The sequence below is a fragment of the Belonocnema kinseyi genome, chromosome 2, assembly GCF_010883055.1.
Source record: "Belonocnema kinseyi isolate 2016_QV_RU_SX_M_011 chromosome 2, B_treatae_v1, whole genome shotgun sequence".
Taxonomy (NCBI): Eukaryota; Metazoa; Arthropoda; class Insecta; order Hymenoptera; family Cynipidae; genus Belonocnema; species Belonocnema kinseyi.
The window spans coordinates 81,415,039-81,425,687 of NC_046658.1; positions in this window are offsets into that span (position 1 = coordinate 81,415,039).

The window sequence follows — 10,649 nt, forward strand, 5'->3', positions numbered from 1 at the left end:
GCGCAACAGAAATGAAGCGTTGAGTGTTTAAGACAGCAGTCTACACGTAACGAAGCATTATTACCTGGAGTAGAGACTACCGTGGCCAACATGGCGGTTCCGTCAGAGCGAAGCTCTTCCATTGGTGCGTTCCATCTGACGTTTTTTTTTAAAATTAATATTCCACAAATTTTGGGGAATTTTAGTTACATGAATTTATGCATTTTTAAGCGTAGGATATGTTCCCCATTAAATCTTGGGTAAATTTGAGCACTTATAATATTTTAAAAAGTTTATGGAGATTTCCGTAAATAAGAAGTATTTTGAAAAACTTTTAGGGAATGTTTCACAAATTTTGGGGAGTTTGGTTAATATTTCACGCGGCTTTATTATCATATGACCCCTACTAGTACCCGATCAGACCCCGACCAGGATCAGACCCCGTTTAATCTACCGTGACGCTACTGGTCGGGGGCTAGTCAGATGTCCCGACTAGCCCCCGACTTTAAATGGGGTCGAATGGTCGGGAACCAGACTAGTTCCCCATTTGAATTTCTACACGGGTTGTTTAAAAGCAATAAAAAATCAATCTAATAAAAACAGAATATTTAATAATGGTATAAAAGATTATAGAGTTCTGTCAGTATAAATACAAAAAGTAACCATGACAGTTTTTTATGAATATGACCTGATTATCATTGAAAGTATTTCTGATAGCAATATGATAAAAGATACTCTTCTTAAAAAACACTTGTTTCCTCTGACTTGAGGTAAGTGTCACTACTGTTATTTTGTTTAAGTTCATACCCGGTTGTAAAAAAAATCTGTAGTGAAGGACGAAATGGGCAAACGTACAAAATTCCTACCGGGAAATATTGTCTGCGTATAACATAATGGTTTTGAATACTATAAAAGTAGAGTATATCAGTCCATTTATAAAGTATTTTAACCAACCTTGGTAGGTGCATTAGAATTCGGCAAAGTGCAAAGATTATGTATAAGTTTAAAGGATATTTATTAAAAATTTAAGAAATGCGCTATAATGGAATATTTAAAGAAAAAACACTTAGCAAAAAGGCGTCTAGAGGATATATAATTTTACGCCTATGATCGTAAAATGTTTACAATCAAATCTTATTTTACGATTTTACATATTAATCAGGACAAAATAAATTCGTAATGGCATCTATTAAGAAAAGAAGAGTTGAAAACGTGTTTTTTTTATGCAGACCAATTTATAGCTTACACACTTTTACCGCTGACAAGTCAATAACATGCGGCTAACCAGCCTGTAACTAGCGGCTGACCAGCTCATAACCAGCGGCTGACCAGCCCCTGTCTAGCGGCGTCAGAGCTGGAAACCTGGTGGTCTGGTCTGGGCCAGAACATTTTGTCCACGCGGGAGGGTGGCATGCTACAGGCCAACACCCCCCCCCCCATTTTATTTTAAATCTGAAAAAAGAAATTCCCTAATTTTTTATTTGTTTATTTTAACAGGTGGCGGTTTTGACGTGAAGTTTCCCATGTAAAATGCATGGGGAAAAATCATTTTTTCCAGTTTTTAGAATAATTTTTTAGGGTTTGAAAAAATGGGACGGGGAAGTATGGTCGCCTGTAAAGAATTATTCAACGAAGAATTTCATCTATCAGAAATTTGGGTTTAACACCCCTAACACACCTTCACGAATACGCGAAAACTACTCTTAAAACAAAAAATATCAATTCTTCATGAAATCGACCTTTTGAACAATGTATTCTCGTCTTTTTCTACTTAAAATTAATAATATTGGCCTAGTATAATATTTATTTTCATTGAATAATTAATGTTTAATTATTTAAGCAAATGGAATTTGTTTGAATAATTTTTTTCGAAAATTCGCCCCCCCCCCCCGAAAAATTATTACTATTATTCTAGTGGAGTATTGATTAACATTCGTTTATTAATTATTTATTATTCAAACAAATGTAATTTGTTTAAACAATTTTTTTCGAAAATACTTTTCTTCCTTAAACATTATTACTATTGGCCTAGTGGAATATATATAAAGATTAGTTCATTAATTTTCATTTGTATAAACAAATTTCATTTGTTTAAATAATTGAAAATGAATTAACTAATGTTGATAAATATTCCACTGGACCAATAGTGATAATTTTTAGGGAAAAAACGAATTTACAAAAAAAATTATTCAACCAAATTATATTTGTTTAAACAATTAAAAACTAATAAAACAATGTTATTAAACATTCCACTAGACTAATAGTAATAATTTTGAGGGGGGCTAATTTGAAAAAAAAATTAAACAAAATTTAATTTGTTTAAATAATTAATAGAACAGACCCACAAAAAAAAGTTGTATGGCAAAATTCCACGCTTGTCCACGAGGGGGACCGGGGGGGGAGGGTCGAGCTAGAATCCACGTGGATATACATTTCCCTAAATCTGTCGAAAAATATACTGAAATGAGACAAGGTATACTCTAGGTATACTCCAATTTTTATATTGTGCTCATGCACATTATAATTTTTATGTTTATTTTTATTTTTTTCACGACTTTTTCTATCAAATTCAAATCGTGTTTAAGCTCATGTTCCTAAGCTAATTCGAATTTTTGCAGCCAATTCATCGCTCCTTTTAAACTTTTTATAGTCCGGGAGCTCGTGACAATTCTATGGACGTCATTTTAGTACTCACTAAATTTTCAGATTCTTTTGTTTTCATAGTCAACAGTTCGAAATTCGTTGACTGACTAACAGCTGTTGGTGTATTTTGCAATAATTTATCGGTAAACTCGTCAAAAATTTGAGTGAATATACGTCATTTAAGTACTCTTGAAACCCACGGGGAATGATTGTTTACATGCTGAAAACTAACAATAAGTTTGACTGGCAGCTCCTAAGTGGTGCCAAAGTTAACTGGCAGACTGTCAAACATGTAAAAAATTCGAGTGAAAAAACGTCATTTTAGTACTCTTCAAACCCACGGGTAATGATTGTTTGGATGCTAAAAACTAACAATAAGTTTGACTGACAGCTTCTGAGTGGTGCCAAAGTTAACTGGGAAACTGTCAAACATGTCAAAAAGTCGAGTGAAAAAACGTAATTTTATTACTCTTGAAACCCATTGAGGATGATTATTTTGGTGCAAACAACTAAAAAGACCTTGGCTATTAATGGACCCAAGTGGGGAACCTTACATAACGACTTCGTGAGGTTCTTCGCTTGGGATGATTGCTAGAGAGATTGATCAGCAAACTGGGTCGGAGCAGTGTTGCTGAACGAACGTGTTATTTACTTAAATAACACGAGAATTCTGGATCAATCTGAAAAATCTCTATCCCTTCCACACACTACTCCTTTCCCCTGCCGAGTGAGTCACGCCTACCCCGAAAGGGAAATGGCTTAATGGTGTAATAATAATAATAACCACCAAAGAATTTGACTGGCAGCTTCTGAGTGGTGCCAAAGTTAACTGGGAAACTTTCAAACATGTCAAAAATTCGAGTGAAAAAACGTAACTTTAGTACTCTTCGAACCCATTGAGGATGATTGTTTCGGTGCAAACACCTAACAAAGAATTTGACTGGCAGCTCCTGAGTGGTGCCAAAGTTAACTGAGAAACTATCAAACATGTCAAAAATTCGAGTGAAAAAACGTAATTTTAGTACTCTTCTAACCCATTGAGAATGATTGTTTTGGTGCAAACAACTAATAAAGAATTTCACTGGCAGCTCTTGAGTGGTGCTAAAGTTAACTGGGAAACTGTCAAACATGTCAAAAATTCGAGTGAAGAAACGTCATTTTAGTTCTCTTCAAACCCATGGAGGATGATTGTTTTGGTGCAAACAACTAATAAAGAATTTGACTGGCAGCTTCTGAGTGATGCCAAAGTTAACTGGGAAACTTTCAAACATATCAAAAATTCGAGTGAAAAAACGTAACTTTAGTACTCTTCGAACCCATTGAGGATGATTGTTTCGGTGCAAACACCTAACAAAGAATTTGACTGGCAGCTCCTAAATGGTGCCAAAGTTAACTGAGAAACTATCAAACATGTCAAAAATTCGAGTGAAAAAACGTAATTTTAGTACTCTTCAAACCCATGGAGGATGATTGTTTTGGTGCTAAAAAATAACAATCAGTTTGACTGGCAGCTCTTGAGTGGTGCCAAAGTTAACTGGGACACTGTCAAACATGTCAAAAATTCGAGTGAAAAAACGTCATTTTAGTACTCTTCAAACCCATTGAGGATGATTGTTTTGGTGCTAAAAACTAACAATCAGTTTGACTGGCAGCTCCTGTGTGCTGCCAAAGTTAACTGAGAAACTGTCAAACATGTCAAAAATTCGAGTGAAAAAACGTAATTTTAGTACTCTTAAAACCCATTGAGGATGATTGTTTTGGTGCAAGCAACAAACAAAGAATTTGACTGGCAGCTCCTGAGTGGTGCTAAAGTTAACTGGGAAACTGTCAAACATATCGAAAATTCGAGTGAAAAAACGTCATTTTAGTACTCTTCAAACCCATTGAGGATGATTGTTTTGGTGCAAACAGCAAACAAAGAATTTGAATGGCAGCTCCTGAGTAGTGCCAAAGTTGACTGACATTTTAATCAGCAACCGGATGAAAGTTTTGTCCTTTTCGTTAACTAAAATTTTAATTTATAGGATACTTCTATAAAAATAATATGTATATCAAAAAAGAAACTACGAAAATCTCACTTTTTATGCAAATTCACAGCTCGCAACAGTGGCTTTCAAGAGTACTAAAATCACGTTTTTTCACTTGAATTTTTGGCATGTTTGACAGCCTGCCAATCAACTTTGGCACCATTCAAGAGCTGTCAGTCAAACTTCTTGGTAGTTGTTTGCACCTAAAAAATCATCCCCAATGTGTTTCAAGAGTACTAAAATTACGTTTTTTCACTCGAATTTTTGACATTTTTCACAGTCTGTTAGTTAACTTTGGCACCACTAAGGACCTGCCAGTCAAACTTCTTGTTAGTTTTTAACATCCAAACAATTATTCCCCGTGGGTTTGAAGAGTACTAAAATGACGTTTTTTCATTGGAATCTCCGACCAGTTTAACGATTCATTGTTGCAAAATGCACAAATAGCTGTTAGCCAGTCAACGAATTTCGAACTGTTGACATATGAAAACAAAAGAATCTGAAATTTTAGTGAGTACTCAAATGACGTCCATGGAATTGTCGCGACGTCCTGGACATTTGAAAGACTAATAATATCTATATTTTCATAAAATACGTCCACGTGGACAAAGTACAGGGGGGGGGGGGTATTTGTCTAAATTCCACGGCTGTCCACGAGGGAGGGGGGGGGGTCAAAAAGTGGTGCAAAATTGTCCACGTGGTATATGGATGGCCCCATAGGCTGCCATTATGGATTTTGAGCCACTGAATCCGAATATAGCCTCAGAATTTGTCTTACACGTCTCAGTTTTTCCCCAGGTGCACAAAGTAGGGAAAAGCCTAGGAATTTTCTAGTCGCACAGGCCATACAAAAAATTTGTCTGCACGAGACAAGTGACTAGGCTAATCTTGTGGATTTTGAGCCACTGAATTCGAATATGGCTTCAGAATTTGTCCTACACGTCTCAGTTTTCCCCTAGATGCATAAAATATAAAACCCTAGGGATAATTTGCGCGTTATTTTGATAATACCAGTATGAGCGAAAAAAGACACAGCGATATTATATTGTTAAGTGCAACGACTTGTAGACAGCGCCGGATTTACCGAGGGTCACGTTGGGTCTATTGCGCTAGGCCCCAGGGGGCTGAGGCAACCCTGTCCCCAGAAAATTAATAAAGTTTACAGCAAAATTGGGATTTTCTCTGCCCTTAAGAGGGCCCTTTCGAGGTTTAGCCCCAGGCCCCGAAAAATTGTAATCCGGCGCTGCTTGTAGAGACTTCATTTGTACACAGAAATTCTTTAGTATGCCTTCTATTTCCCCTAGCTTGAGTAATTCTAGGGAAATTAAAGGTCTTTCTCAGATTATATTGATTTACACGGGAAAAAATAAAAAAACCTAATATCCTTTACAATTTTGCGTGCGAAATCAGTCACATGTCCCGTGCAACTTTTTTTTGGTGGGCCTGTGTGACCAGAAATTCTCTAGCCTTTTCTTAAAATTTTGCATCTAAAGAGAAAATATAAGGCATACTAAAGAATTTCTGTGTAGAAATTAAGTCTCTACAACTCGTTGCACTTAACAATATAATATCTATGTGTCTTTTTTGCGCATACTGGTATTATCAAAATAAGATGCAAATTATCCCTAGGGTTTTCATTATATTCTGCATCTAGAGGGAAACTGAGATGTGCAAGACAAATTCCGAGTCTAGATTTGGATTCAGCGGCTCAAAATCCATAAGGTTAGCCTAGTCACTTGTTTCTTGCAGGCAAATTTTCTTATGGCCTGTGTTAACAGAAAAGCACATTAGGGAATTTTTTAGGATAAATTTGGTCTTTACGAGTCCCGGCACATAAGAATATGACACGAATACGTTTATTCTTACGTTTACTGGTATTATCAAAATAATATATAGAATATCCCTAGGTTTCCCCCTATTTTCTGCATCTAGGGGAAAACTGAGACGGCTAAGAGAAATTCTGAGGACATGTTTGGATTCAGCAGTTCAAAATCCATAAGAGTATCCTAGTCACTTCTCTCGTGCTGGCAAATTTTTTTGTATTGCCTGTGTGACTAGAAAATCTCTAGGCTTTTCCCTACTTTTTGCATCTAGGGGTAAACTGGAACGTGAAGGGCAAATTCTAAGGCCATATTCGGATTCAGCGGCCCAAAATCCATAAGGGTAACCTAGTCACTTGTTTCGTGCAGACAGCTTTTTTTTGTGTGGGCTTGTGTAATTAATTAACCAATGATAATAAATATGCCACTAGACCAACAGTATTAATTTTTAATTTAAAAAAAAACGAGAACGCAGTGCTCAAAAGGTCGATTTCATGAAGAATTAAAAGTTTTTGTTTTAAGGGTAGTTTTCAGGTACTCGTGAGGGTGTGTTAAAGGTGTAAATCCCATATGTCTGATACATAAAATTCTTCGTTGGATAATTATCAACAGGCCTCCATACTTTCTCGACACATTTGTTCAAACCGTAAAAAATTATTCTAAAAACTTAAAAAAGTGATTTTGTCCCATGTATTTTACATGGGAAACTTCAACTCAAAACCGGCACCTGTTAAAATCAAAAATAAAGAAATAAATAAAAATTAGGGAATTTCTTTTTTCGGATTTGGAATGAAATTGGGGGGATCGTTGCTCTCTACAAAAAAGCGTTTTTGAGCCACCCTTATAAACATATTATGAAGTAAAAGTAAATTTATTTTAAAAATGTAATATTTTCAACATGCAGACGAACCAAAAGCCAAAACCAATTAATTGATTTTAATAAAACTTTCCATATATCAACGTGTCACAATTAAAAGGTTTAATCTCGAAAAAACCAAATGAAAGGTTTTAACTCGTAGAAACCAAATGAAAAGTTGCAACAGAGTTGGAGGCGCTGATTTTCACAATACAATTTAAATGGAATTATGAAGCTTCGAGATATCGCTACGCGAGTTAGCATCTTTTCATTAGGCCGCCACGAGATAGCACCTTTTCATTTGGTTTCTCGGAGATAGAACCTTATAATTTGGACACCTCAAAATATTGGATTAATGAGGTATATACCTCTTTTTTAGGAGGTTAGGCTGGCATTTATTAACAATTGACAATTTTTTCAAGTTTAAATGATCCCACTTGCAATTGGAGAAATTCCTAGACCTTAATATTAAAAAATAGAATAATAATAAAATTTAAAAGAATTGCAGTATGTGTAACTTTTTAATATTACTAAAACTTGTACGAATTTTAACATTTCATTTATTTATCTTAAAGGTTATCAAAGTTGTGAAATAGAAAATTAAGATAAGTGCGTGTTGAGATTTGTATAGTTATGCGAGAATTTGTAATATAGTATTTATAAAACTTAAGGAAGAATTTATTATTTAAGCTTGAGTTGAGATATAGTAGAGAAGGTCATTTAGAGCCGGTTAACACTTTTGCTAACCTTTAGAATTTGGTTGTATTGTTATCTTGGATTTATGAATTTGTATTTCTACTTATTCCTGTGCCGAACTTGTCGAGCCTGAGCCCTAATGGGTTTTTGAACAATAGCTTCCGTACCGCGCCTACCTCTAGTTTGGCCTTCGACAACACCATTTTATAAATTTAGGATTTAACAGCATCTGCGCTTTTAGAATTGGCTACTTGGTCTTCTTACCCCCACCCTAGTGTGTCATCCCCCCGTTAGAACAGACTCCAAAATTATGCACCTTGGAACGAACATGTAGCTTCAGTAGCAATCGAGACATTAACTAGTACACTTTATTGTGAGCCGATAACGAATATCATCCTGTATACATTTATACCTCATTAAAGGATAGTTACAACCAAACCCCGTCTACTATTCAATCTAACCATTGCTCGGGGATAATCGTGATAGCTAAATAAGAAGAATTATCGTCTGCACTATCCATCTACAATAATCGAGGAAGTTGGTCCATCCCCTTAAATAACGAAACTTCTGGGCTATCAATGGTCAACGTACTCAACATTATGGTCCATCGAAGCCGAATCCAGCCACTTCTGGATGAATATCATCTTATCAATCGTGTTTGAACGAGTACCAATATCAAGAACAAGCAAAGAATTATCATACAACATTCTTTGAATCTGTATAACGACTACTAGACACAGCAGGACTTCATTGATTCTTCACATATCTAAACGTAACGAGATTAAGAAAGGAAGATTCAACGATCAAAATCTTGCAACCCTAAAAGTGATCGAGAAAGAGTGATTACTTGACGAGTCGAAATCTGTCATCAAGTCACGGAGTATTGTAGTCGTCGAATCAACGAGTATCATCAAGTCACCGAGTCGTCGAGTCAACGTGTGTAATCAATTAAAAAGTGTCATCAAGTCAAGGAGTATCGCAGTCATCGAGTCAACGAGTATCATCAAGTCACCGAGTATCACCGAGCCGTCGAGTCAACGTGTGTCAACGAGTTAACAAATTAAATTCAGTGAATTGTGCTGAAAATCTGTGCTTTCAGTCGTGTTTGCTCTAGGAATATGTTTTCTCTGTGAATGTGTTTTCTTTGTTTTGCACTTCAGCTCTTTATCAGTGTTTTTTTGTGAATATTTCATTACCTTCATATCTTATTCTTAATTTCGTCAACTCTGCGAAGTGTTTGTTCCTGAGTTCCAGAACGGTGAGTCTCGCATGTCTATTGTTGAGTTATCTATCATATTGATTTGTAAAGTGATCAACCCTTATCATTCCAAGAATTATATCTCAGTTGCAAAATGGCTAGTGTAGAAAAGCGTATCGGACAATTGCACCGGCTCAGAGGTGGTTTGAAAGCAAAATCAACCGTTCTAGAAAAATTTCTGAAAAAATCAATCGCGAAAATCGACCCCATTGAATTAAAGGGTAAAATAAAAGATGTAACCTTGATCTCCGAGAATTTTGAGAAAATTCAGTCTGAATTGGAAGAAATTGTCTCTGATGATGAAATTGAAAACGAATACGCACTGCGCGCGGATTTCGAAGAGAGGCTCTCTGGTCTCTCTGCTAAAGCACAAGCTACTCTCATTAAAATAGACACAGATCCTTCGTCAGATCCCCCTATTACGAATAATTCATTAACGTCAAATAATTTCTCAAATATTAATCAGATACAAACTCACATGACAGGTTTAAATATCGGTGCGCAACAATCAATCGCTAACACAATCAATGTAAAATTACCAGCGTTGAGTTTACCAACCTTTAGTGGCTCGTATGAGCAGTGGCCGAGTTTTAGTGACATATTCAAATCTTCAGTAGAAAATGATCAAAGGTTTACAAACTCCCAAAAACTTATTTACCTGCGTTCCTGCCTAACCGGAAGGGCAGCGGATAAAATCGAATCGCTTCAGACTACAGACGCGAATTATCAAGTCGCGTGGAATATTCTACAAAAAAGTTATGATGACCCGACATTCGTGACCAATAACCATATAAAATCATTCTTTGACCTACCAAATTGTCAGAACACATCCGCGTTTTCTCTTGGCGAATTATTAAACACCGTAACTAAACACTACCGCGCATTAGAAGCTCTAAACATGCCATTTCTTGAAGCCTTTCCCGTATACGCAATCGTTTCAAAATTAGATCCTCAAACGCGATTGAAGTGGAAGGAACACGTCAGCTTCAACCCCTCTCCGTCTATGGAACAGCTACTCGATTTTTTGCATAGGCGTGAGAGAATCTTGGAATCTAACAAACCCCTTGTGGAAAAGAGGATTGAAAAAAACGTACCGCATTGCGATAATAAATTACATAACGGCAATCGGCCTACGAGATCTCAACCAACCTTCCAACGACAATCGGCTTACGCAGTTCATACTCGCACATACTGCTATATATGCAAAGAGTCACACTTTACTCAAAATTGCGAGAAGCTATTGAGTTCTAATTTACAGGACCGGTGGCACTTGATAAAGAGTCTAAACCTGTGTTACAATTGTCTTAGGTCCAATCATACCGTCGAAAATTGTAATGCCACAGCATGCAAGACTTGTAGCCAGAAACATC